Genomic DNA, 25,834 nt, shown 5'->3' with positions numbered 1-25,834 from the left:
TATCTCTCACCACCACCTTGACATTTCTTTATGTGCTCCACCTGATTAGTTTCCTGTACTGCATTGCTATAATCAAATTGCCCATTTTTCTTGATTGGAAATCCATACAGATAATAAGTACCTGCTACATGTTGGACAATGACAAGCGTCCAGGTTCTTCTATCTTTGACAGCTGGGGACCAAAACTTGCCTGTCTTGTATTCCTCTTGAGCTTGAATATTGACTATATCTAAAGTACTATTTATGCTAGGGGTGTGGATACCTCCTGAATCAAAATTTTCTGATAAATATAATGGACAGAATAGGTGCATTATTTCCTGTAATCAGTGCATTTTGTATGAAGGAGATGTGTACTTTCTTACATCGTTCTGTCTTTCTTATACCATTGTACCTTTATTTCAATTAAACATTTTTCAGCTGCAAGCTTTTGTGAGTTTTAAGATAAAGAAGGCTATTTATTCTCATAAACATAGACCAAATTTAAACATGATGACTGGCTCATTCAATGAGTTTCACACACAAAGGTTAAATGTAGGTGGAGGTAATAAACTTTTATAGCTTGATATTATCTCATTTTGTTATTCAGAGTCTGATCACCCACATGATAGGCCAACAGTTTCAAGGATGGTTTGTATCCTTTAAGGTTGAAGTTGGAGTCTTCCCAAGTAAAGTTATGAGGTTTATTTTCTTCAAATTTCCAAAGGCTTGGTTTGTAAGTAAACTTGAAATTGGAAAAAGTGAGGCAAGATTTCTCTCTGCTGGGATCTGATGATTGTGAAGTATTGCTGTTCATTTCCATGAGTATGCTGATTTGCAACTAGGATGCATTTTAGATTTCTGACTGTAGGAGTTTCTCAGTATAGTATCCTGCACCCAAACATCTTCAGTTGCTTCATCTATCACAAGGACTGAAATGAGAATCCTCAGTGATGTTTGCTCAATATTAGCACCTTCTGCAATTACACGGATACTGCAGTAGCTCATGTCCAAATGTAGCTGAATCTAAACAAGGTTGGATTGATAAATGGCAAGTAATGTTTGGGCCATAAAAATGGCAGGTAATGGCCTTCTTCAACAAGAAAGAATCTAAACATCTCCCCATGACATTCAATGACATCACTACAATTGAATCTACTACCAACATCCTTGGGGTTACCATTGACCAGAAGCTGAATTGGGCTAGCCATACAAATACACTGGTAGTGAGAGAAAGTCAGGGACTAGGAATTCTTCAGTGAATAACTCATTGCTTGATTCCACAAACTGATCCACCATTACATAAGGCAAAAGCCAGGAGTGTGATTGAATACTCCCTAATTGACTGTATAGGTGCAACTCCAATAACACTGAAGAAGCTTAATGTCATCCAGTACAAAGCAACCCATTTGGTTGGAACCAAAGGTCACATGATTTACAATGAGAATTTTAATAGCTTGTTCTTTTTAAAGTATTAACTTAAAGTTCATAATATTCTGGTGCATGTCATAACTCTCCTTTTCAGATGCAATTCACAAGTTTGCAATTTGAACTACAGCTCAACAAATCTGTGATGAAGACCTTCAGGTTGCAGACATCTTGTGCAGCTATGGTTCACTTTGGATTTTACTTAGACCCACCAGCTGCAGTATTACAGACAACGAGTCCTGATTACTCTGTCCAACCTACTGGAAGGAAAAGGAGTAGGACACATGACTTAATTGAAGCCTGGGAATTAAATTTGCATCTGTATTTAGAACATAGAACATAGAACATTACAGCCCTCAATGTTGCGCCGACCTGTCATACCAATCTGAAGCCCATCTAACCTACACTATTCCATGTACATCCATATGCTTGTCCAATGCCGACTTAAATGTACTTAAAGTTGGCGAATCTACTACCGTTGCAGGCAAAGCATTCTATACCCTTACTACTCTCTGAGTAAAGAAACTACCTCTGACATCTGTCCTAAAACTATGCCCCCTTGTGCTCGCCGTCCCCATACTTGGGAAAAGGCTCTCCCTCTCCATCCTATCTAACCCTCTGATTATCTTATATGGCTCTATTAAGTCACCTCTCAACCTTCTTCTCTCTAACGAAAACAGCCTCAGTCCCTTAGCCTTTCCTCGTAAGACCTTCCCTCCATACCAGGCAACATCCTAGTAAATCTCCTCTGCACCCTTTCCGAAGCTTCCACATCCTTCTTATAATGCGGTGACCAGAACTGTACACAATACTCCAAGTGCGGCTGCACCAGAGTTTTGTACAGCTGTAGCATAACCTCATGGTTCCGGAACTCGATCTCTCTATTAATAAAAGCTAAAACACTGTATGCCTTCTTAACAACCCTGTCAACCTGGGTGGCAACTTTCAAGGATCTGTGTACCTGGACACTGACATCTCTCTACGCATCTACCCTACTGAGATTCTTACCATTAGCCCAGTACTTTGCATTCCGGTTACTCCAACCAAAGTGAATCACCTCACACTTGTCTCCATTAAACTCCATTTGCCACATCTCAGCCCAGCTCTGCAGCTTATCTATGTCTCTCTGTAACCTACAACATCCTTTGTCACTATCCATAACTCCACCAACCTTTGTGTCATCTGCAAATTTACTAACCCACCCTTCTACGCCCTCATCCAGGTCATTTATAAAAATGACAAACAGCAGTGGACCCAACACTGACCCTTGTGGTACACCACTGGCAACTGGACTCCAGGATGAACATTTCCCAACAACCACCACCCTCTGTCTTCTTTCAGCAAGACAATTACTGATCCAAACTGCTATATCTCCCACAATCCCCTTCTTCCGCATTTTGTACAATAGTTTACTGTGGGGAACCTTATCGAACGCCTTGCTGAAATTCATATACACCACATCAATCGGTTTACTCTCATCTACCTGTTTGGTCACCTTCTCAAAGAACTCAATGAGGTTTGTGAGGCACGACCTATCCTTCACAAAATCGTGCTGACTATCCCTAATCAAATTATTCTTTTCTAGATGATTATAAGTCCTATCTCATATAACCCTTTCCAACACTTTGCCAACCACTGAAGTAAGGCTCACTGTTCTATAAATTACCAAGGTTGTCTCTACTCCCCTTCTTGAACAGGGGAACCACATTTGCTATCCTCCAGTCTTCTGGCACTATTTCTGTAGACAATGATGATTTAAAGATCAATGCCAAAGGCTCGGCAATCTCCTCCTTGGCTTCCCAGAGGATCCTAGGATAAATTCCATCTGGCCCAGGGGACTTATCTATTTTCACACTCTGCAGGATTTCTAATACCTCTTCCTTGCGAACCTCAATCCCAACTAGGTCTAGTAGCCTGTATCTCAGTATTCTCCTCGATAACATTGTCATTTTCTAGAGTGAATACTGTCAAAAAATATTCATTTAGTGCTTCCCCTATCTCCTCTGACTCCACACATCACTTCCCACTACTATCCTTGATTGGCCCTAATCTTACTCTCATCATTCTTTTATTCCTTCAATACCTATAGAAAGCCTTAGGGTTTACCCTGATCCTATCCACCAACAATTTCTCATGTCTCCTCCTGGCTCTTCTGAGTTCTCTCTTTAGATCTTTCCTGGCTATCTTGTAACCCTCAAGCGCCCTAACTGAGCCTTCACATCTCATCCTAAAATAAGCCTTCTTCTTCCTCTTGACCAGAGATTCCACTTCCGTCGTAAACCACGGCTCCCGGGCTCTACAGCTTCCTCCCTGCTTGACAGGTACATACTTATCTAGGACACACAGGAGCTTTTCCTTGTGTAAGCTCCATATTTCTAATGTGCCCATCCCCTGCAGTTTCCTTCCCCATCCTATGCTTCCTAAATCTTGTCTAATCGCATCGTAATTGCCTTTCCCCCAGCTGTAACTCTTGCCCAGTGGTATACACCTATCCCTTTCTATCACTAAAGTAAACATAACAGAATTGTGATCGCTATCATCAAAGTGCTCGCCTTCTTCCATGTCTAACACCTCGCTGGGCTGATTACCCAGTACAAAATCTAATGTGGCTTCGCCCCTTGCAGGCCTGTCGACATACTGTGTCAGGAAGCCCTCCTGCACACACTGGACAAAAACTGACCCATCTATAGTATTCATACTATAGTGTTCCCTGTCAATATTTGGAAAGTTGAAGTCCCCCATAACAACTACCCTGTCTCTCTCACCCCTATCCAGAATCATCTTTGCTATCCTTTCCTCTACATCTCTGGAACTATTCAGAGGCCTATAGAAAACTCCCAACTCAAACTAGCGCAGAGCAGAAAGAAAACTTCTGCACACATTTAATTGACAATTGGGTTGACAGATCTGTTTGGAGACCTTGCCAGAGCTTTGTTACCTGATGTTGTGATATTTGATGACATGATACCTGATTGCATGACATGCAAGTATGTGACATTGATGGCTAAATCATAATGTATTGTTCTACATGTTTGTCTGTGATTTCATGTCAGTAGTTTTCATTAGATAAATTCCAAGGACTATGAAGCCACACATAAGCAACTGAAGAGGCGAAACCAGAAAACACCTATTTCATTGTCCTTCACATTTCAGAGACCCCAGCTTATAAATGCCTCAAACTGTAGAGCTCCTAATTTGAATTTTCCTTTCTCTTTATTCTTTCATGAGATTTGGACATCACTGACAGGGCCAAAGTTTTGTTGCCTACCCTTAATTGCTCTTGAACTGATTGGCTAGCTAGGCCATTTCAGAGAACAGTTAAAAGTCAACTCCATTACCAAGAGACTGAAGTCACAGACTGGAATAGGATGGCAGATCTTCTTCTCTAAAGGGAATCATGGACATTCCTCATTTTACTGAGAACACTGCACCACTACAGCCTGCATAAACTACAATCATGCCATTTTCAGAGAAAGCTCTATTTTATAAGAATTCACTGATTTCACACAGTAACCATTTCAGAATTGGCATTTCAGAACTCTCTCAATTTTAAGATGCCCAATTTTTTAAATGTTTATTTCAAAATCCCCATTTTACACAGCACAGTAAGTTCCCCCAGCCCATGTTACAGACGTACTGAATTCATGATGCATGTTAAAGACTTACCATCTATATTGACCCATGTTTTACGGACTCTTCTGATTTCCAAGTGCCCGTTTGCAGAGCCCTCCCTATCCTTATGTAGTCTCTTCTTTCAGAATCTCCCCATCGAATTTTATAGACCTTTTGTCTGGTTGATAAGAATCCCGCAAATGCCTAACTTTAAGAGCTCTCCCAATTCCTGAGTCCATATGTGGCAGGAGATAGGAAGACCTCAACAAATTATGTTACAAAGTGAGGATTATGCTTTTGTGGTGGAAAATGTAAATTACTAAATCATCTGGGATGCTGAAACATGTGGGTTGAAGGATCAACAATTGATTCTGCAACTCCCCAGTCAGAATGGGAGGCTTGAAAAACTATTTGTAACAATGCATTAAATTTCTTACAAATTTGCAAACAATTTGGCACCTACCCAACCTTCAACATAATGCTCACCTCTATCAACATATGGCACTCATCTTAACCTTCTACTTTCAGAGGAAGAGTTTCCTCCAAGCCAAAGTTGACGACATTGTTTGTGTCTTTAAGGTTCCCACATACATGGCTTAGAATCATAATGGGAGCTTCAGATGGTCTTGGAACAAGCTGCAACATCCTTCATTTTGTCCTGCCCACATTTTCCATCCCTATTGGTCCAGTTTTCACATGCTTTGACTCAGCCTATTGTGAAGTGAAAGGTGGGTAAGCAAACTAAGTAACTCGCTGACGAACCTTAACCAGGTTGCAATAACCCTTTTTAAATCAGGCATGTTACATGGTAAGATAGACAAAGGGGACAAGAGTCATGGGAAAGTGCAACACAACATTAGTGACCATTTTATTAAGAAAAAAGAATACTTATCAGACTCTACTATTGTACGTTAATCAAACTCTATCAAAATCTTCACAGGATTCTTCAGTAAACTGTCTTAAATGTCTGGGTAAACAGTCTCAAATCTATATGAACTACCTACTTCAGACAGAGACTTCCCAAAAGACCCTATCACTGTATTTGAACTGTTTGTCTGAAAGGACTGGCAATAACTGTTCAGTAAGGGCAGAACAGGCTTTTTCTCTATCTTTGAGGGTTGGCTGATGTTTCATCATCTGCAGTCATCGATTGTGCTTCCCCTTTTGTCTTGAGCTGGTTCTGGTCTTCAGATCATCTCACCATGTTGTCTCTCTGAGTCTGATCAATCTGATGGTACCACAAGGTACAAGAAGCTGGAGATACTGGGCAACTCAGCTGCCAGGTCAAAGGTGCGCTCTGGAGATACTGTTGAAGAAAGTGCAAGTTGCAGAGAGAGACAGAGAGCTAGGGCTCCAGGTGTCCCATCTTTTATCTCCCTCTTTGTACATTTCTCAAAGATTCTGTGGCCTGTGCCTAATGCTAGCATTTGGTGTGTGCAGGAAGATCCAATGAGGTGGCTACCTTCCACGTTTAGAGGTCACAGAACATGGTATTGAACCTTCAGCTGCCAAGTGCTGTCCTTATCACATACTGCCTCTGGTCTCCACCTGAGCTGGGTGCCACCAAGTCTGTGTAACGTTCTTCTAACAAAGCAACTTTACTGGAGGTGGAAACAACAGTTTATTCTGAAACATTGTGGCCATTGGTACCTGGTTGGGAAGTTCCAGGCCTCCTGGTTTTGATAGAAATTTGATTGGCCAAGGCCTGGCTGCATGAATACTGTCTGTTCCAGCTCCGTACTTTGTAAATTGATTAGGTTAAACTAGCTAGATTTAAACTAAGGTTCCACATTACACATTTTTAACCGTGTTCATGATAAAATGTTAATATTTCTGTAGCAACCCTGGAAGTCAAGTGTCACCTGACCACAAGCCCAAATTGCATCAGTCTTCTTGATGAAATATTAATTGTGGAGTACCTGGGATACCGCTCATCAGTGATTTGTCCCACCTTCTGGAAGACAGAGAAGAACCAAACAACTGGACCATCTCCCTTTAAACTGTCTAACACAGAGAGGTTCAAGGAGACTGAGTTGGAGAAGAGAAACATACACTGCAGCTGACTATATTAAAGCTGATCTAGAAGAATAGCTAGTTACAAAGGGCAAATAGGTTTTACCTTTGCATTAGCTGTAGCAGTATTAGCAATTAACTTAAATGAATGCAAAAAAAAAATCATTCCAAGCACAGGACTGAAATCTCCTGCTTACTTGCTCAAACTCAACTGAAATGCTGAACGTGCATAATTTTTCATCGGTCAGTGCCTCTCTTTAGTCTTAATCTTTAAAGCATAATTCAGATTAGAAGTCCATGGTTATAGGGAGAGACATTAAGTGAATCAGGCCTATAAACTGTTGCCTGATCTTTGATCGACATGATTTGTGTTTGAGTATCCAAGTAAATTGCAAAGGTTTGCCCCATTAACCTTTGCCAAGAAGATTTTGGAACAGCAAAATGAAATACATTGCACAGCTAAAATAAAGTTAAATAAAGTTCAACTTAAGCTTTTATTATCATCCATCACCTTATCAGGCAGTATGTTCCAAATCCTAACCATTCCTTACATAGAAAAACTTTTCCTCATGTTTTCTTAGATTCGTTAAATCCATGCTCTGCAGTTATCCTCAGCCTTTGGAATAAGCAGTTCTTTGTTAACTCTGTCTAAACCTTTCATGATTTTAAACACTCTCCAGTGACTTCTTATCTTTCTTTGTAAGAAGTACCCTAGCTTCTCCAGTGCCGTACTCTCGGAGATTATAAATTGTTATGTTTCATGCATATTGGTTGAATGTGGTTAGTAATATTGTTTCATTTTGTTGTATTCACTCCAAAATGAAGCTATATCTGTTAGTTATACAAGTTCTTCCACTTGAAAAACCTATGACAGATTTTGGTTCACTGGAGTGCTCCACAAATGCATTGCACATACATTTTATAACCGACATGCAATTGTATGGTGAACAATTAACCAAAAATAAAACTGATAGGACATCTGAAGTGCTGTGAGCATTAGTTTATAGATACTTTAGGACACAGGGGCTTCAAACTGATGATAAATTTAAGGCACTTACAAGCGAGTGCCAGTGATGCTATGCCACCACCCATAACAGCATTTTTATCTTGAATTTATATCCCACTTATTGTGCGTCTAACCCAGCAGGACATAGTCTTGTTTTGTTATCTTCACTAGATGGTGAGAGGACATTTCCTTCCTGCTGCTTTGATGCAAAAGTGATGTGGGAAACTTGTTAATGATGACATTAAATATTTATTTAGTGTTTATTCTGCATCTGTAGTCCAGTACAAGGAAATGTTTCTCTCCAAAGCGAAATAAAGGAGCTGTGCCCCTGAAAGGATAGAAGGATAGCCACAATAGAAGGAAATTACAAATTTTAATACAAGTCAAGGTAATGATAGCTTTCAAGTTCTATAATTTGTTGCCTTTAGCTGAGATCAAAAACTCCTCAAGCTTATAATTTTGCTCCAAGCAGAATGTACTTCTTAATTAACCAGCTGTTTCAGAGAGATAACTGCAGAATCAAATAGATGAGTTCACAAAGATTTTCAGTGAAAAGCTTGAAAATGGTCACGAATTTCAAGAGATACTGTCAGGAAACTGCAAAGATGGGATTAAATCCAATGCAACGAGGGAAGTTAAGAAACATATAAAGTTAAAAGAGAAAAAGTATAACATAGCAAAAATAAGTGAGAAAACTGAGTACTGGGAAGCTTTTAAAGAGCAACAGAGGATTACTAAGAAGGAAATACGCAGAGGAAAAATGAGGTACCAAGGTAAACTGGCCAATAATATAAAGGAGGATAGTAAAAGCTTTTTAGGTATGTGCAAGGCAAAAAAATGGTTAGGACTAAAATTGGGCCCTTGAAGACAGAAACAGGGGAAAAGATTACGGGGAACAAAGAAATGGCAGAAGAATTAAATGGGTACTTCAGATCTGTATTCACTGGGGAAGACACAAGCAATCTCCCTGAGGTAACAGTGGCTGAAGGACCTGAACTTAAGGGAATTTATATTTGCCAGGATTTGGTGTTGGAGAGACTGTTAGGTCTGAAGGTTGATAAGTCTCCGGGGCCTGATGGTCTACATCCCAGGGTACTGAAGGAGGTGGCTCGGGAAATCGTGGATGCGTTGGTGATTATTTTCCAGAGTTCGATAGATTCGGGGTCGGTTCCTGAGGATTGGAGGGTGGCTAATGTTATACCACTTTTTAAGAAAGGTGGGAGAGAGAAAGCAGGAAATTATAGACCAGTTAGTCTGACCTCAGTGATGGGAAAGATGCTAGAGTCTATTATAAAGGATGAAATTACGGCACATCTGGTAGTAGTAACAGGATAGGACAGAGTCAGCATGGATTTATGAAGGGGAAATCATGCTTGACTAATCTTCTTGAATTTTTTGAGGATGTAACTCTGAAGATGGACGAGGGAGATCCAGTAGATATAGTGTACCTGGACTTTCAGAAAGCTTTTGATAAAGTCCCACACAGGAGGTTAGTGAGTAAAATTAGGGCGAATGGTATTGGGGGCAAAGTACTAGATTGGATTGAAAATTGTTTGGCTGATAGGAAACAAAGGGTAGTGATAAACTGCACCATTTCGGAATGGCAGGCAGTGACCAGTGGAGTACCGCAGGGATCCATGCTGGGACCACAGCTTTTTACAATATATGTGAATGATATAGAAGATGGTATCAGCAATAACATTAACAAATTTGCTGATGATACAAAGCTGGGTGGCAGGGTGAAATGTGATGAGGATGTTAGGAGATTACAGGGTGACCTGGACAAGTTAGGTGAGTGGGCAGATGCATGGCAGATGCAGTTTAATGTGGATAAATGTATGGTTATCCACTTTGGTGGCAAGAACAGGAAGGCAGATTACTACTCAATGGAATCAATTTAGGTAAAGGGGCAGTACAGAGAGATCTGGGTGTTCTTGTACACCAGTCAATGAAGGCAAGCATGCAGGTACAGCAAGTAGTGAAGAAGGCTAATAGCATGCTGGCCTTCATAACAAGAGGAATTGTGTATAGAAGCAAAGAGGTGCTTCTGCAGCTGTACAGGGCCCTGGTGAGACCACACCTGGAGTACTGTGTGCAGTTCTGGTCTCCAAATTTGAGGAAAGACATTCTGGCTATTGAGGGAGTGCAGCGTAGGTTCATGAGGTCAATTCCTGGAATGGCGGGATTACCTTACACTGAAAGACTGAAGTGACTGGGCTTGTATACCCTTAAGTTTAGAAGACTGAGGGGGATCTGATTGAGACATATAAGATTATGAAAGGATTGGACACTCTGGAGGCAGGAAACATGTTTCCGCTGATGGGTGAGTGCCGAACCAGAGGACACAGCTTAAAAATACGGGGTAGACCATTTAGGACAGAGATGAGGAGAAACTTCTTCACCCAGAGAGTGGTGGCTGTGTGGAATGCTCTGCCCCAGAGGGCAGTGGAGGCCCACTCTCTGGATTCATTTAAGAAAGAGTTGGATAGAGCTCTCAAAGATAGTGGAATCAAGGGTTATGGAGATAAGGCAGGAACAGGATACTGATTAGGAATGATCAGCCATGATCATATTGAATGGCAGTGCAGGCTCGAAGGGCTGAATGGCCTACTCCTGCACCTATTGTCTATTGTCATGTGATACAATGATAATTTAATATCCAGTATCTTTTAAAATGAGAATTGTTTCATTGCAATTCTTTATTTTTTGAGAAAGCAAGAGATAGCTTTGGAAATGTAATTTTAAAAGCTCAGTGTAAATTGGTATATTGCTTTTTCTTAAGTCCACAGGTAATTGTAAACCTACAGAACAGTCAGTACAGCCATGGATCAAGCTTATAAAAGATTTGAGGTAATTTTGCAGAACACTATAGGATAGTTGTGCATTCCACTTCAACTGAAAAAGAATCAGTAGAGAAAAAAAATAATCAGTAGAGTTAATTTTCACATGGCTGCCCAAAAGGTACAAGTCTACAAGTCTCCACCTCATTTTGAGAAGTGTGAGATGTTGCATCTTGGAAAGTCAAATCAAGGTAGGAGTTTCATGGTGAATGGTAGGCCCTTAAAGAATGTAGAGGAACAGAGAGACCTTGGAGTTCAGGTGCACGGTTCTCTGAAAGTGAGTCACAGGTAGACAGGGCATTGAAGAAGGCTTTTGGCACACTGGTCTTCATCAGTCAGGGTATTGAGTATAGAAGTTGGGAAGTTATGTTGCAGTTGTACAGGACATTGGTGAGGCCGCATTTGGAGTATTGTATTCAGTTTTGGTCACCTTGCTATAGGAAGGATGTTATTAAACTGGAAAGAGTGCAGAAGACATTTACAAGGATGTTGCCAGGACTCAAGGGACTGAGTTATAGGGAGAGGTTGGACAAGCTAGGACTTTTCTCTTTCGAGCATAGGGGACCGAGGGGGGAATCTTATAGAAGTGTATAAGATCATGAGAGGCCTGGATAGAGTGAATATACTCGGCCTTTTTCCCAAGGTTGGGGATTCGAGGACTAAAGAGCATCAGTTTAAGGTTAGAGGGGAAATAATAAATGGGAACCTGAGGGGCAACGTTCTGACACAGAGGGTGGTATGCAAATGGAATTAGCTGCCAGTGGAAGTGGTTGAGGCTGATACATTAATAACGTTTAAACCACATTCTGGGTAATCCAAGATGGAGGATTGAAAAACTTCTGGCTGTAACAGGCTGTTCCTTCTTTGAGGTATTTTAAGTGTTGGAGGTGATTTTCTTGAATTCCAGGAACAGCAATTACTGTTTTATATACTGGTGCAATTGTTTTGGAACTTTAGAGAAAAAAAAATCAAAACAACAGCACTTTTAAAGGGGAGTGGAACAGACAAAGGCAGCACATGTTGAGGTCAGTGCAGGAGAGAGAGAATTTACAAAGGAGGCTCTCGAGGGTAATAATATCTGGATTATTCCTGGTGCTTCAAGATCAATCTGAGACTGGTATAGTTGAGAAAAGAAGTGAGTCAAACAGTCAGGGCAGGCAGGGACAAAGCAGAGAACAAGGAAGAACTGATAAATTAAACTGCATTTATTTCAATGCAAGAGGCCTAATAGGGAAGGCAGATGAACTCAAGGCATGGTTAGGAACATGGGACTAACAATTACATAGCAATTACAGAAACGTGGCTCAGGGTTGGACAGGACTAGTAGCTTAATATTCCAGGATACAAATGCTACAGGACGGACAGAAAGAGAGGCAGGAGTGGAGGGGGTGGGGGGTGGCATTTTTGCATGCAGAGGGTGGTACGTGTATGGAATGAGCTGCCAGAGGAAGTGGTGGAGGCTAGTACAATTGCAACATTTAATGGGTATATGAATAGGATGGGTATATGAATAGGAAGGGCTTAGAGGGATATGGGCCGGGTGCTGGCAGGTGGGACTAGATTGGGTTGGGATATCTGGTCTCCATGGACTAGTTGGACCAAAAGGTCTGTTTCCATGTTGTACATCTCTATGACTGTACGACCCTTTGAATACATGGATAGGAAAGGTTTAGAAAGATATGGGCCAAGTGCAGGGAAATGGAGTTAGTGTGGATGGATATTTTGGTCGGCATGGACCAGTTTGGGCCAATGGGCCTGTCTTGGGCCTGTCTTGGGGCTGTAGGACTCTATGACTGTATGACTCTATAGCAGATTGTAAACATTTGTGCTGTAAAATTCTCTATACCTGTGTTAGAAATGGATCACCGAATTTTCTTCTTACATCATGTGGAAGCCCATATTTTATGTGCAAGTAGTAGTCCTTTGCAAGTTATAGCACCACATATTGCTATTAGGCCTGAACAGCCTATCCAGGTATCCTTATCAAGGCAATTACAGAAGACTACAGAAATAGATAAGCCAAATTTTTATGCATGAATCCCCCTTTTAGCCACACAAAAATCTTCGAGCCCACCAATTATTTTTGTTTAATACATGATTTCCAGCTCAACTCCATTGGAAAGATCTGCCAGAATTCCCACCACCAACCCACTGTTAGTGTGGAATAGACTGTAATATTGCACTTGCAGCTGACCAGCATAAAACAAAATGGTTCTGGTCTCTTATTGACGGCAGTGGCAAAATTTAAATCAAGACATAGATATTGGGAGTTTATGACTGTGTAAACCTGTCTCTATGGAGAAAGGTCCTGCCCTCAATTGTTCCATTATTGGAGGGCAGTGGGATGTCTTCCAAGGCATCAAAGAGGGCAAGCAAGTGGCAAAACCATTAGGTTAGAAGGCCCACCTCCAATTACCAATCGTCAGTCAAGTTTGCCCCCTCTATGCTTGGTTAATGACAATTGTCAAATGCATCCTCAATACCCACTTTTTTCTCAAATCCACGAGAGACATTCAGATCAAGGGAGCTATTAGAAAGTTTGACAAGTCTTTGACGTGCTCATGAGAAGAAAAATAGACATTGAAAACCTATTGTGGGAGAAACTCTCAGCTTCCAGCTTCTGAAAGAGAGCAAACTTGCTGGAATTAAGAAAGGGGCTATGAATCAAAGAATTGGATCCCATCTGCCATTTTTAAAGAACTCTAACTTGTCTGCACAATCACATCACCTGCCTGCATGATGGCAAACTCAACCCCTTTGATATCTAGTTTGAACTTAGAGAGGGACCAGTACGTTGAGGACACAGATTTGGAGATACACACAAATTTCAGGGGAAAATCCACTTTTAACCAATGGAGGAGCAAATTACTGCAGATGCTGGAATCTTTGCTGAAAACAGCAAATGCTGGAGATCACAGTGGATCAGACAGCATCCGTGGAGAGAGAGCAAGCTAACATTTCAAGTCCAGATGACTCGAAGGATGAGATGTCTATATGAAATCTCTTCTCGATGAAGAGTCATCTTGACTCGAATCATTACCTTGCTCTCTCTCTCTCTAAGGATGCTGTCTGACCCATTATGATATCCAGCATTTGTTTTTTAACCAATGGATCCCATTTTAATCCTTCACATTTATATCAGAAGCCAACAGGACAAACTTGAAGGCCAATGGACAGAAGCATGAATTAGGCCGGAGCCAGATGCCATCCCAGTCCGAAGGAATGAAGAAAGTTAATGGTTTTCTTTTGCTCTTTCTGCTCCCCAAGTAATGCTACCAATGAGTTAAAGACATGAATGTTACCTTGATTTGTTCTGCCTTTTTGGCTGCCATCAGGTTAAAGGAAATAATTACTGCATGTGCACTTAGAAATGATGAATGAGTAATGTGTTTTTGTTTGCTATTATATCAATCAGTCATACCGAGAATTTTTTCTTAAAATTCTTAGCTCAAGATAACAGCTAGATAATACTGAACTTATGAAATGCCAGTATATCATTAGACTGAGGATGTTGGATTTTATGTCCCTTTTTAATGCTTCATATATTGAATACAGGCTAACGAGAAAAGCACAGCAGGAGCAGAAATTTCTTTTCCTCAATAACTTTTTTCACAGTCTAACAGTAAATGCAACATTGTGTAAACATGATTTCATTTTATAATGATTATAATTTATGTAGAATCTTTCAATTGTCCTAATCATGGGAAATTGATTAGTTCATATTGATTAAGTGCCTCTTTTTAATATTTAATCCCAGTCTGCTGGAGAATGGATTCTAAGTCTCAGAAATCCAGGCTGGTTGTGCACAATTATAAGAAAACTACCCTTTAAAAATTTAGCACGTTGAACACAGAGGTGTTACTAATAATCTCGATTGAAGATATAAAGTTTGTTTCAGAGTCTCCTGACAGCACATGCTGTTTTTTTCTTGTTGTTTTACGCAGAATATAATGACTTAGTGGACCTCGGCGCATCATGTTTTTTTTAACGTGCTGTTTAATGGTACTATCCATTTAAGGGTTTTATTTTAGTTAAGCAAAGCAATATACAGTTTCAGCAGTTGATTGTAAATGAATAAACAGCTATATATGGTGAAGAGCTCCACAAGCAGCAGCTTCTTTAAATTGTCTTGCTAATGAATTAAACAAAATCTGCCTTTTGGACTGTTACAATGAAAACTTATCAAAGCTGATGTTATTTGGAAGTTAAAAAGATGCTATCCTTTGTTTAAGGGAATTTATCTCTCAAGGCAAGTTGCTGTATGTCTCCCATAGTGTAAGTTTTATGATTGTTTTTGTTTTTTTCATCAAAATAGAATAATTATGTATCTTATATAATATGTCTCTTGCTAGTTTCAGTTAACAGATGTCTTCTGTAGCAGGGAAGTAACATTTCTGTTATGTTATGATGTTGTGTAATGGGGTTACTGGTCACAGAGCACTCTTGAAGAGCTCAATGCTAATAAAATCAGCTGCTGATGAAAGCAAAATATGCAAGGTTCAGATGACATTTTAGAGCAATCGTTGCGGTCAATTAGTTTGAGTATAGGAATGGAAAGGTAGTCTCCACTACATAGTTGCTCAGTGCAGGTTTTACCTACTTTCACTTACAGACTGGATTACTCAGTCCTTGTAATGCCAACAGTGGCATGATTTGTTTAGTTGGAAAATGTTGAGTGTGGAATGGGAGTCAGAGGGTTTACAAACTGTTGGCATTGTTGTGATCATCTGTGCATCTCTCAAGTTGCTTCATTTCCTGGGTCTGATTGATTTTTCTGAAGGTAAGGAAATTACTACTGCATTTCTATCTAGCAGTATAAAATGCAGTGTGTAATGTTGAATTCCAAATGTTTGGCATTATGTTTATCCAACTCTCAGTATTTATACTGACTGTCAGCTTTAATGTTTTGACAACTGGCTATGCTTAAAGTCTCCAAAATAACACATAATGAGTGTAATGGAATCAGCAACAACTGTTTTCTGTAATGATAGTTTTAGAACTAAAGGAGTTAAATTTGCTTCCTTTCTTGGGGACTGCTTTGACCTTTGCATTGATATTCTCTGAGACACAGTCAGTGGTGACAATATCGTACTTTCCTTACTATCGCTCATGGGATTAACTCTACAGGAGAAATTGTTGGGAGAGCACGTAAATGTCTTGATCCTAATCTTTGCTTTCAGCTTTTTAAATCTGCTATTGTTTCTGTGTACACCTCATAGCAATTTATGTTACAAAACATAACAGCATAGGTTATGACAGATATTTTCAGATACTTCAACCTTTCTACATTCTGTAATCAGATTTAAAATGTTATGTCTGTCTGGATGTTGTTTTTCATTCATTTGTCTTTTACTTCGAATATACTTGATTTCAGAAACTGTCAAAACATAACCTTTACATCGCATAGAAAAGTAAAATATAAAGAATTGATATGAACTATTACCCATGATACTAATAATTCTAAAGTTAAACGATGTTTTAAATAGTTTATAGCCATTCAGGAAAACTGTTTGGATTAAACAATCATTTTGTTATCAATTGTTCATTTTATCACAAAATAGCTTGACGTATGCTTTTAGTTTTCAATACCAGTAGATATTTTAAATTAGTATGTGTACTGGACTTCACTAAAGTTATCATTGACTATTAATCCCTTGGTGAGTTTCTGAATGTGGTAGACTGTGAAATCTTTGCTTCAGGACAGGCAAAGATTGTGATTTGAAATTTTTTGGTATGAAGTGAAATTCAATTAATTTAAAGGAATTTTATTTTATTTATATCATTAGAAAGCACAATCTCTTGTGTATCCTATTTACATTACTTGAATAGAAAAAAATGTTCATTGTTGGCCAGTGTTAACACCAAAACATTTTTAATATCCTAATGAAGGCAGGAGTTGAAGAATAGTGTTAGTTGGTGGAATGTTGCAGATTTGATAGTAATTTGGCAGCAGTTAAACAATTGCTTGTTATCCAACAAAATTCTAAGTATCCTCCAAATTATGTTGACAAAAGTCTGCAAAATGATGAGAAGCACAGACAAGATAGCCAGTCAGAAGTTTTTACCCAGGGTGTAAAGGTCGGCGACAAGAGGGCACAGGTTCGGCATGAGAAGCAGAAAGTTTAGGAGAGATGTGCGGGAAAAATGTTTCACACAGAGCTTGTGGGCACCTAGAATGCACTGCCAGTGGAGGTGGTGGAAGCAGGCATGTTGGCAATATTTAAAGCAGATCTTGATAGACACATGACTGTGAGTGGTTAGGGTCTTGACAGCATTCTGGAGGAGTGTGGTAAAATCTCTTAATGTCTTCAGAAAGGAACAAGTTTAGGGTTGTAGAGAAAAAGTGCAGTCATGATGCTATATGCTGACTGCCATCATAGATTTAACGAGTGGAATGGCCTGTAGTAATTGGTGGCATTGTAGCCATTCTATGATGTTAAAGTTGTACATTCTGTCCCCAGTTTTACACAGTACTTTGATTTCATATTTTTGTTTATAGTTAGTTCAGAAACTCTATGGCAATTTAGAAAGCTGAACTATTTGGACCATTGGAACAAACTCATGCAAGCTGAAGTACTGGCATATCCTTGCAGGAAGGTAACACTGCTGTATGTCCAGTATCCATAGGAAATTGCAAAATGTAGATAAGTTGCAAACACTTCACAACAAATGTAATCTTTGGCAAACAGAAATATGTTACTCGTTGGTTTCCCACATAGTTCAATCATGTTTCAAAGTCAAGTATAATCATAGAATCATAGAATTTTACAGTTTGAAAGGAGGCCATTTGATCCATCATGCCTGTACCAGCTCCCAAAAGAGCTACCTAGCTAATTCCATTCTCCAACCCTATCTCTGCATCCCTCTAATTTCAGCCCTTTCAAATATATATCCAAATATATAACCTCTGATGGCCTCCACCACTCTCTGAGGCTGCGCATTCCAAACCCTAACAACTCTCTGAGCAAAGACGTTTCTCTTCATCTTACTCTTAGCTTTCTTACTGATATACTAACTAGTGAAGATAGAATATACTTCTTATCAAATTTGTTCATAATTTTGAATGCCTCAGTAAGGTCACCTCTTAAGCTTCTCTACTTCAAAGAGAACAACCCCAATCTCTCTAATCTTTCCCAACGATTTGAAACCCTGAATTTCTTCTCCTTGAATTTTCTTTCCAAAGGTATAAGCAACCCACAACTTTTACCATGGGTAAAACAAGGAGGTAGGCCCAGATCTACACCAACTAGAACCCCCTCAGTCTGGTACCAATTTAATGCAAATTAGCCATCGGAAAAACGCAGTGCCTAAGGTGTCGGAGTTGTTTGGGTAACATACATTTTTATATGTGGTTTGTAGTCCGAATCTGTGGATAGTGACAGTTGAGGTTCCAGTTTCTTTCCATCATATGACTGACCAGGAATTTCTCCCATTCTTACAGCCTACCATTATAGCATGTAGGAACGATTTATATGTTGGTACTCAAACTTGTTGGTGGCATTATGAATGCACCTTCACTGGCCTTCAAATCCCAGAGTGGAACTTGAATCTAGAGCTTTACTGCAAATAATAATAAAACACCATTGCAAAGAGAAGCCCCACATCTAAAGATTAGAGGGAGTGTGTACTTGGATCAGAGTACACATGTAAGTCTTTTAATAAGATGTAAAAGTACATATGTTTATTTGGAACATACGTTTTTTTCTCATGAATCTGTCTGCTGATGTACGATTTATATATTATAAGTATGGAGTTATAAGCTCCATGTAGCTTGCACAACAAACACAAGTTAAAATAAAACTGTGTACACACTTATATAATCCATGTTTGCTTTATTAAGCTTACATACCAAGAACATTAAAAGTTTGTTCACCAGTTCTGTTGAGTTAGCTGCTGTTAAGTTGGATAGGTTAGATTAATGTTTGGATCAAATAGTAGAACATAGAATAGTACAGCACAGTCCAGGCCCTTCAGCCCTTGATGTTGTGCTAACTTTTTATCCTACTCTAAGATTAAACTAACCTGCGTATTGTTATGAAGGTGTAGGTGTGTACTGTACCTTTAAGAGAAAGTGAAAGCTGGCAAGAAATGAAAGCACAGAGTGTGCTGATAAATTTAAACATGTAATATTTGATTGTGAAACAAATAGTTGGAGCTGTGTTGCGATGGTACACAACAAATTTGAATTCAGCCAATCAGTTTAAATTGTGCGGGGGTCTAGATTAGAGTGGTGCTGAAAAAGCACAGCAGTTCAGGCAGCATCCGAGGAGCAGGAAAATCGACGTTTTGGGCAAAAGCCCTTGCCCAAGATATCAAAATTAAATCGAATTTGAATTTTAATGCTTTGATAATGTCAAACCAATGAGTCTGCTATGTTTTGGGGTATATAAAATTGGATAATTTGAGCAGTTGGGGAGAATGACAAAGAGCAACCAAGCACCAATTGACTGCTATCAGAATAGCTCTCATAAAGGTACCTGCACCGTGAGAAATTTGTGCAGCAGATGACCAGAGAAAAGATGACCCAGGAAAATCTACAGAGAAAAATCTACAGAGGAGAATCTACAGAGGAGAATTGACACAGCTGGCTAGTTTTGAAACGTGATTTTTTTTGTAAATCTTAATCAGGGTTTTTATCAGATCAGCATTGTTGAGTGGGAGGTAAAAGATAGGTTTAAGAGAAAGGAGTTGTGAATAGTTGTTTCATGTTCTCTTTTGGACTTAAAGAATAAAATTGTTAATTTTTCCTTTAAATAGTGACATTTGGGATAGTTCTTTGCCACTTGAAATTTTACTGATAACAGCGTGAATTGAGCTTTTCTGGTGTCTGTGTACGGTTCTGGTTTGTAATCAGCAATTTGCTGATTTTAGGTGGTTCAAATCACCCCCAGATCCCTGGTTCTAGACACTGGACTTATTTAGGAATGTGAAATGAAGAATGCAGTAGACGAACATCTCAGGATAAAAGAGTTTCTGCATTAATTTATAATACAGACAGTTAAGTATAACACAAGAAATGCAGGTAAATACAATATACAGTGAAATTAACACAATCAGTTCTAAAGAGGCCCTTCATCAGGCTTATGATGAAGGGCTTATGCCCAGAACATCGACTCTCTTGCTCCTAGGATGCTGCCTGGCCTGCTGTGCTTTTCCAGCACTACCATTTTCAACTCTGACTCTCCAGCATGTATAGTCCTCACTTTCTCTCAATTATACAGAGGACAGTAATACTATTGAATATACTACTAACTAAATTATGCACTATTGGAACTTCAAACAATGTTAATTCTCAGAAAGTTTAATCAAGCTTCCTACCCTTGGAGTTCCATGCACTGTCACCACTAGCCTTCCCCTCCCTGTTAGCTAGGTGGGAAACTTAGGGGTCTCAGCAGCTTAAGCTCACCACTGAGGAAAATTGTTCGCAGCAAACTGCCCGGCTTTCCGGCCAACACCATACGACCTTGTCATGGTAGATGGTGCAAAACATGTCATAGTATCGACATGGATAACACCATTACATGTGGGGACACCTCCTACCATGTATGCGGCAGGTACTCATCTGATTCAGCCAACATTGTCTATCTCACATGCTGCAGGTAAGAATTCCTGGAGACATTATAAATTGGTGAGGCCATGCAGAGACTACGACAACGGATGAATGGACACCGCACAACAATCACCAGACAGTAGTGTTCCCTCCCAGTTGGAGAGCACTTCAATGATCCAGGACATTCGACCTCAGACCTTTGGATGGCCATCCTCCAAGGCAGACTTTGGAACAGGCATCAACGTAAAGTGGCCGAGCAGAGGCTGGTCGCCAAGTTTGGTACCCATGGGGATGGCCTCAACCGGGATCTTGGGTTCATGTCCCACTGCACTATTCACAGACACACACAGAGACACTCACACACAGACACACACCACTCCAACAGACAGACACATCTACAGACCTATGCACTCACGCAGACTCTCTCTCATACACGAGCTATCTCTCATACGCTCCCACATTCACACATGCACCCTCTCACAGACGTATACCCCTTTACACTCACACACATACACACACTCTCTCACAGACACTCATACGACCCCCGCACCCACATACACATGCACTCACACACACATATAAGTTTGTGGGGTGAAATTGTACTTGCAGAATTACATTTTATTTTGCTCAAAGTCTGCATGAATCCATGTACGATTCAGTAAATCCTTTTTTTAGATTAGAATCAGTCCTAACATTGGGGCACAGACAGCCTCACACAGGGCACCTCACACCTTCAGTGCATTATTGGGCCAACATAGAACCTATTGTTAAAGTTCACTTGAGAATGTAACTTTAAGAAAGTTCTGGGGTTTATATATGAAAGAACTGAAACCAACATGCCCATGCTAAAAGATGAGAAACTTAGCAAACAATCCAGATCTTTTCCAATATATAATTTCAGTTACATCACACTGTAAACTTCTGCTATAAATTATGTGTCCTACGATCTTATCCTTCACAACCTCCTGATGATGGACAGTGCTCTGAAAGCTAGTGCTTCCAAATAATCCTGTTGGACTAGAACCTGGTGTTGTGTGATTTTTAACACTGAGGAAAACGTGGTTTTAAAGTACATTTGGCTGTTCCTGCTTGCTGTATCTGGAACTTGAATGAAGACTTCGAATTGTGTAGGCCTTCTGTCTGGATTGAGTACGCTGATGTGATAGGATGCATTTTAGATCCATCCACTTGGCTTTCCTTACTTTCTAGGAGAAAGTGAGGACTGCAGATGCTGGAGATCAGAGCTGAAAATGTGTTGCTGGAAAAGCGCAGCAGGTCAGGCAGCATCCAAGGAGCAGGAGAATCGACGTTTCAGGCATCAGCCCTTCTTCAGGAATACTTTCTGCCAGCTTTGTGGGCTCGTTTTTCACTTCAGGATGTGCCCAAGGCTTTGTGGTGTCGTTCGGGTCGGTGATTTTCGGAGTTTGTCAGGTCTTAAGTCTGCTGGTTGTGGTCGGTTGCCATTGATTCCCCTGGTTTAGAACAGACCTGTGTCGGTAGCTCATGGAATTGCTGTTAAGATACCCCTTCTGGAGATAGCTCTTTGAAATAGCTGCTGGTATCAGCTGTTGGAGTTCTTCTTCTGGAGCTAGCACTTGGGAATGCTCCTCCAAGGATGGCTGTTTGGAACCGCTCTGGGGATTGCTGCCTCTGGTGTCGGAGCCTGCAATTGTATTCATTGTGGGTCCCTTATCTTCACACCAAATCTGTGCCTTCCATTACATTTCTGGTGTTTCCTTTGAAGTCAATTGGTTCCGCCCCCACATCCCACCCCATCCCATTGCTCAGAGTATGTGTGAATGGATTTTGATTGAAGTTGAATATTCATTATCTCTGTGGGCTTCATTCTGTCTGTGCTGTGTAGCACAAGGTATAAAAGTTAGCTTCATCATGGAGTATGAGGTTTGGTTGATTTTTCTCTTTGAGTGGAGGTGTAAATTGGAATTCCAGGTTGAACAATACTCCCAGATAGATATCATTCTGGTTTTGTTGTGTGTTTGTAGCCTGAGCCCAGGCTTTTGTCCAGTATTTTAGATACTAGAAATGTCCAGGGTTGTGTCCAGTCTTTTAGATGATGGAGATTTCTGCTCAATCCTTCAGCAGCTGTAACAATTATCTTCATTTTCCTTCGGCAGAGCAAAAATTGACACCTTAGATTCCTATTCTGATTTCTATCCAATAATTCTCATTGCTAAATGGGTAAGAGAGAGAGAGAGAGAGAGAAAGAGAGAGAGAGTGTGTGTGTGTTTGAGAAATTTCACTCACTCATTAATGCCCAGGGTCACATGAGAAGGTATTTTGGAATGATGATAAATCCCTCAAAGGCTATCTTCAGGAGAAAAGATTTAATAGGATAAAAGCAACGATGGAACAATTGATGTTCCTCTGACATTTTGGTCTTCTTTGGTATCTTTTGTACTGTTTCAAATTCAATCATCATTTTTTTTGAAGTGTTCCATCCTCATTTCTCTTTCAGATAATCAGAGGAAAAATGACAGATTTTCATCAAAATAACACACATATTTGTCACACTAAAATATTTTTGCATAGAAGCGTGATAGTTTATCTTCTGAGCTGTTCATTTTGCAAGACAATTTTTCATTTCTCCTTTCTCCTGTGGAGAGTAATGAGTAGTTTGATTATTATCAATGGCAACCTACGAGTTATGAATGACAAGAGCCTAATGGGAAAAGAGTCAAAGTAATTTGTGGATGTATTATTTATTATGGTTACTCTTCTTATTTCATTCCTGCAACTGAAACAGGCTTCATGATTTATCAATTAAGACAAGAAACAGTTTCTCCCACCTAATATGTACACTGTCACCCAGTAACAACAAAGACAATCTGTATGTATAGGACACCTTTAACACAAAGAAAATGGCCCAAGTTGCTTCTCAGGAGTGTTATGTAACAAAATTTGATACCTAGTCATAAAAGATATAAGGGCAGGTGGCTTAAAGATTGATCAAAAAACAAGGATTTACAGAGCAACTTAATGAAGAAAAGGGTGGAAATATGCAAATAACTTTTGTAAGGGAATGACAATATTATTGTTGGCGTGGCGGCACGGTGGCTCAGTGGTTCACACTGTCACCTCACAGTGCCAGAATTCGAGTCCCACCTCGGGCGACTGTCTGTGTGGAGTTTGCACATTCTCCATGTGTCTGTGTGGGTTTCCTCCCACAATCCAAAGACGTTCAGGTTAGGTGAATTGGCCATGCTAAATTACCCATAGTGCTAAGTGCATTTGTCAGGGGTAAATATAAGGGAATCGGTCTGGAGGGGTTGCTCTTTGGAGGGTCGGTGTGGACTTGTTGGGCTGAAGGGCCTATTTCCATACTGTAGGGAATCTAACTGGGACCTTGGGTTCATGTCACAGTACAGATGACCCCACTACACTTTACACTCTCTCTCACACACACACACACACACACACACACACACACAAGCACACATATACACAAACTCTCATGTATTCTCACACCCTCGCAAAACCTCTCTCATACACATGTTCTCTCTCAGACACACACAAACCCCTCCAGATTCACACCCATTCACAATCCCTCTCAAAGGCTTATACTCCATCACACTCATGCACACACTCCACCAAGCACATGCACGCACATTTTCACTCACACTCTTACTCACATGCACACACTCACACTCTCACACTCTCAGTATCTCCCACACACACACAAACACTCTCTCTCTCTCTCCCTCACATGCACACACACACAAGTCTGGGGTGAATTTGCATTTGCAGATGTGTTCTAAACTGTTCAAAAAGCACAAAATCTGCAGGCAATCAATCCATGTAACATTTTATAAATTCTTATTTTGGAAATGAAACCAGTCTGACTTAACATTCGGATACATACAGACTCTAACCTTACATCTTTAATGCATTGTCTGAGCTGAGGTGTCACCATCTTTTATAAAATCTTAGGTTATTTTTACAGTGTGGAAACAGGCCCTTCGGCCCAACAAGTCCACACCGACCCTCCGAAGAGTAACCCACCCAGATCCATTCCCCTACATTTACCCCTGACTAATGCACTTAACACTACGGGCAATTTAACATGGCCAATTCACCTAACTTGCACATCTTTGACTGTGGGAGGAAACTGGAGCACCCGGAGGAAACCCACGCAGACACGGAGAATGTGCAAACTCCACACAGACAGTTGCCGGAGTTGGGAATTGAACCCGGGTCCCTAGCGCTTTGAGGCAGCAGTGCTAACCACTGAGCCACCGTGCCGCCCCATCTCGAGAATGTGACTTGAAAGGAGTTCTGGGATTTACATATTAATGAACTGGAACCTGCAACCCATTCTATAAGATGAAAGACGTAATAGCAATCTCGGTTTGTTTAATATGTGGTATCACTTGTATCACTTGCTCTAAATTCTGTTTCTTATGATCCTAGTCCACAGCTACCTGATGAAGTGCTCCGAAAGCTAGTGCTTCCAATTAAACCTGTTGGACTATAACCTGGTGTTGTATGATTTTTACCTTTAATGGATATTTTATCCATCAGGAATCAATCCAAAGATATTCTGAGCGTCTGAAGGCTTGCTTCCTTTCCTTAACTTCTAATCCACTGATTTCTTGGTGAGAAACAAATTGAAGATTCTTCCCTCTAGACAAACCAGTCAAAACTTCCAAACTCATTTAAATCCTCACAATGCAATCTTTTCAATCCCAGTGCAACCTACCTCTGTCATTTTTATGGTGACCATTGGGCCAGCATTTTCTCTGTTTAAGATGCAAGACACATTGCCTTTATCTCTCTCTCTCCCTCCCTCTAAGATTCTTGCAAACTTATCTATATTAGTTTAAGAAAACTGTAATCTGGTATTGCATTAGATTGTTCATCTTTCAAAGCCCAATTTCATGTAATTCTGGTAGAAATGCTGATTTTCTACCTTCTATACTTCCAAGTACTTTCTTACATGGGTTGAATTAGATAGTTTAATGTATAGCCTTTCACAAAATATGACCTTCCTAAGAGCCCCCTGTCATTATCATCACTGAGATTTGCAGTTTATTCAACATCAGTACAGCTTCCCTGAATCATTGTCTGATGGTGCACATACATTGCACCTTCTTCTCAATAAATTCACCAAGTAATCTAACTTTGTTGTCAGGCAGATTCAGAGCAGATCACATAACTCCCTCCATTCCACAATTTGATCTTTCAAGAAAGAGATTCTGAAGCAAATCAATATTAAAAACATCATATTGGCAAAAATAACTTAGCACCTGATAAAGAGAGAGTTAAGACAAACTAAGCAGGAAAGAAGAAGGATTTTAATGTGGAATGTTAAAGATTCAGTTAAAACTATAGATTTTGACTTTGTGAAGCAAAATGGGTGCTCCCAGTTCATTATCTCCTCTGCTTTTCATT

At 40.0% G+C, this 25,834-nt stretch overlaps 1 protein-coding gene across 7 annotated transcripts in view; it reads left to right on the top strand.

The window, feature by feature from the left end:
- kcnip4a (potassium voltage-gated channel interacting protein 4a) overlaps positions 1 to 25,834 on the top strand; it is a 1,154,042-nt gene that overhangs the window by 998,593 nt on the left and 129,615 nt on the right. The window contains exon 1 of one of the 7 annotated variants that reach the window (XM_087986808.1): positions 15,039 to 15,150. The exons of the other annotated variants lie outside the window; for them this stretch is intronic. The gene's annotated coding sequence lies outside the window, so the exon portion shown is untranslated. Of the gene's footprint in view, positions 1 to 15,038; positions 15,151 to 25,834 lie in introns of those variants that run through there. 7 annotated transcript variants of the gene reach the window in all.

This window comes from Chiloscyllium plagiosum, unplaced genomic scaffold, assembly GCF_037043375.1.
Source record: "Chiloscyllium plagiosum isolate Xiang-an unplaced genomic scaffold, Cpla_swu_hap1 HiC_scaffold_1, whole genome shotgun sequence".
Lineage (NCBI taxonomy): Eukaryota > Metazoa > Chordata > Chondrichthyes > Orectolobiformes > Hemiscylliidae > Chiloscyllium > Chiloscyllium plagiosum.
Note: the sequence above shows the minus strand (reverse complement) of the source record. Positions and strands in the feature narration are given on the sequence as shown.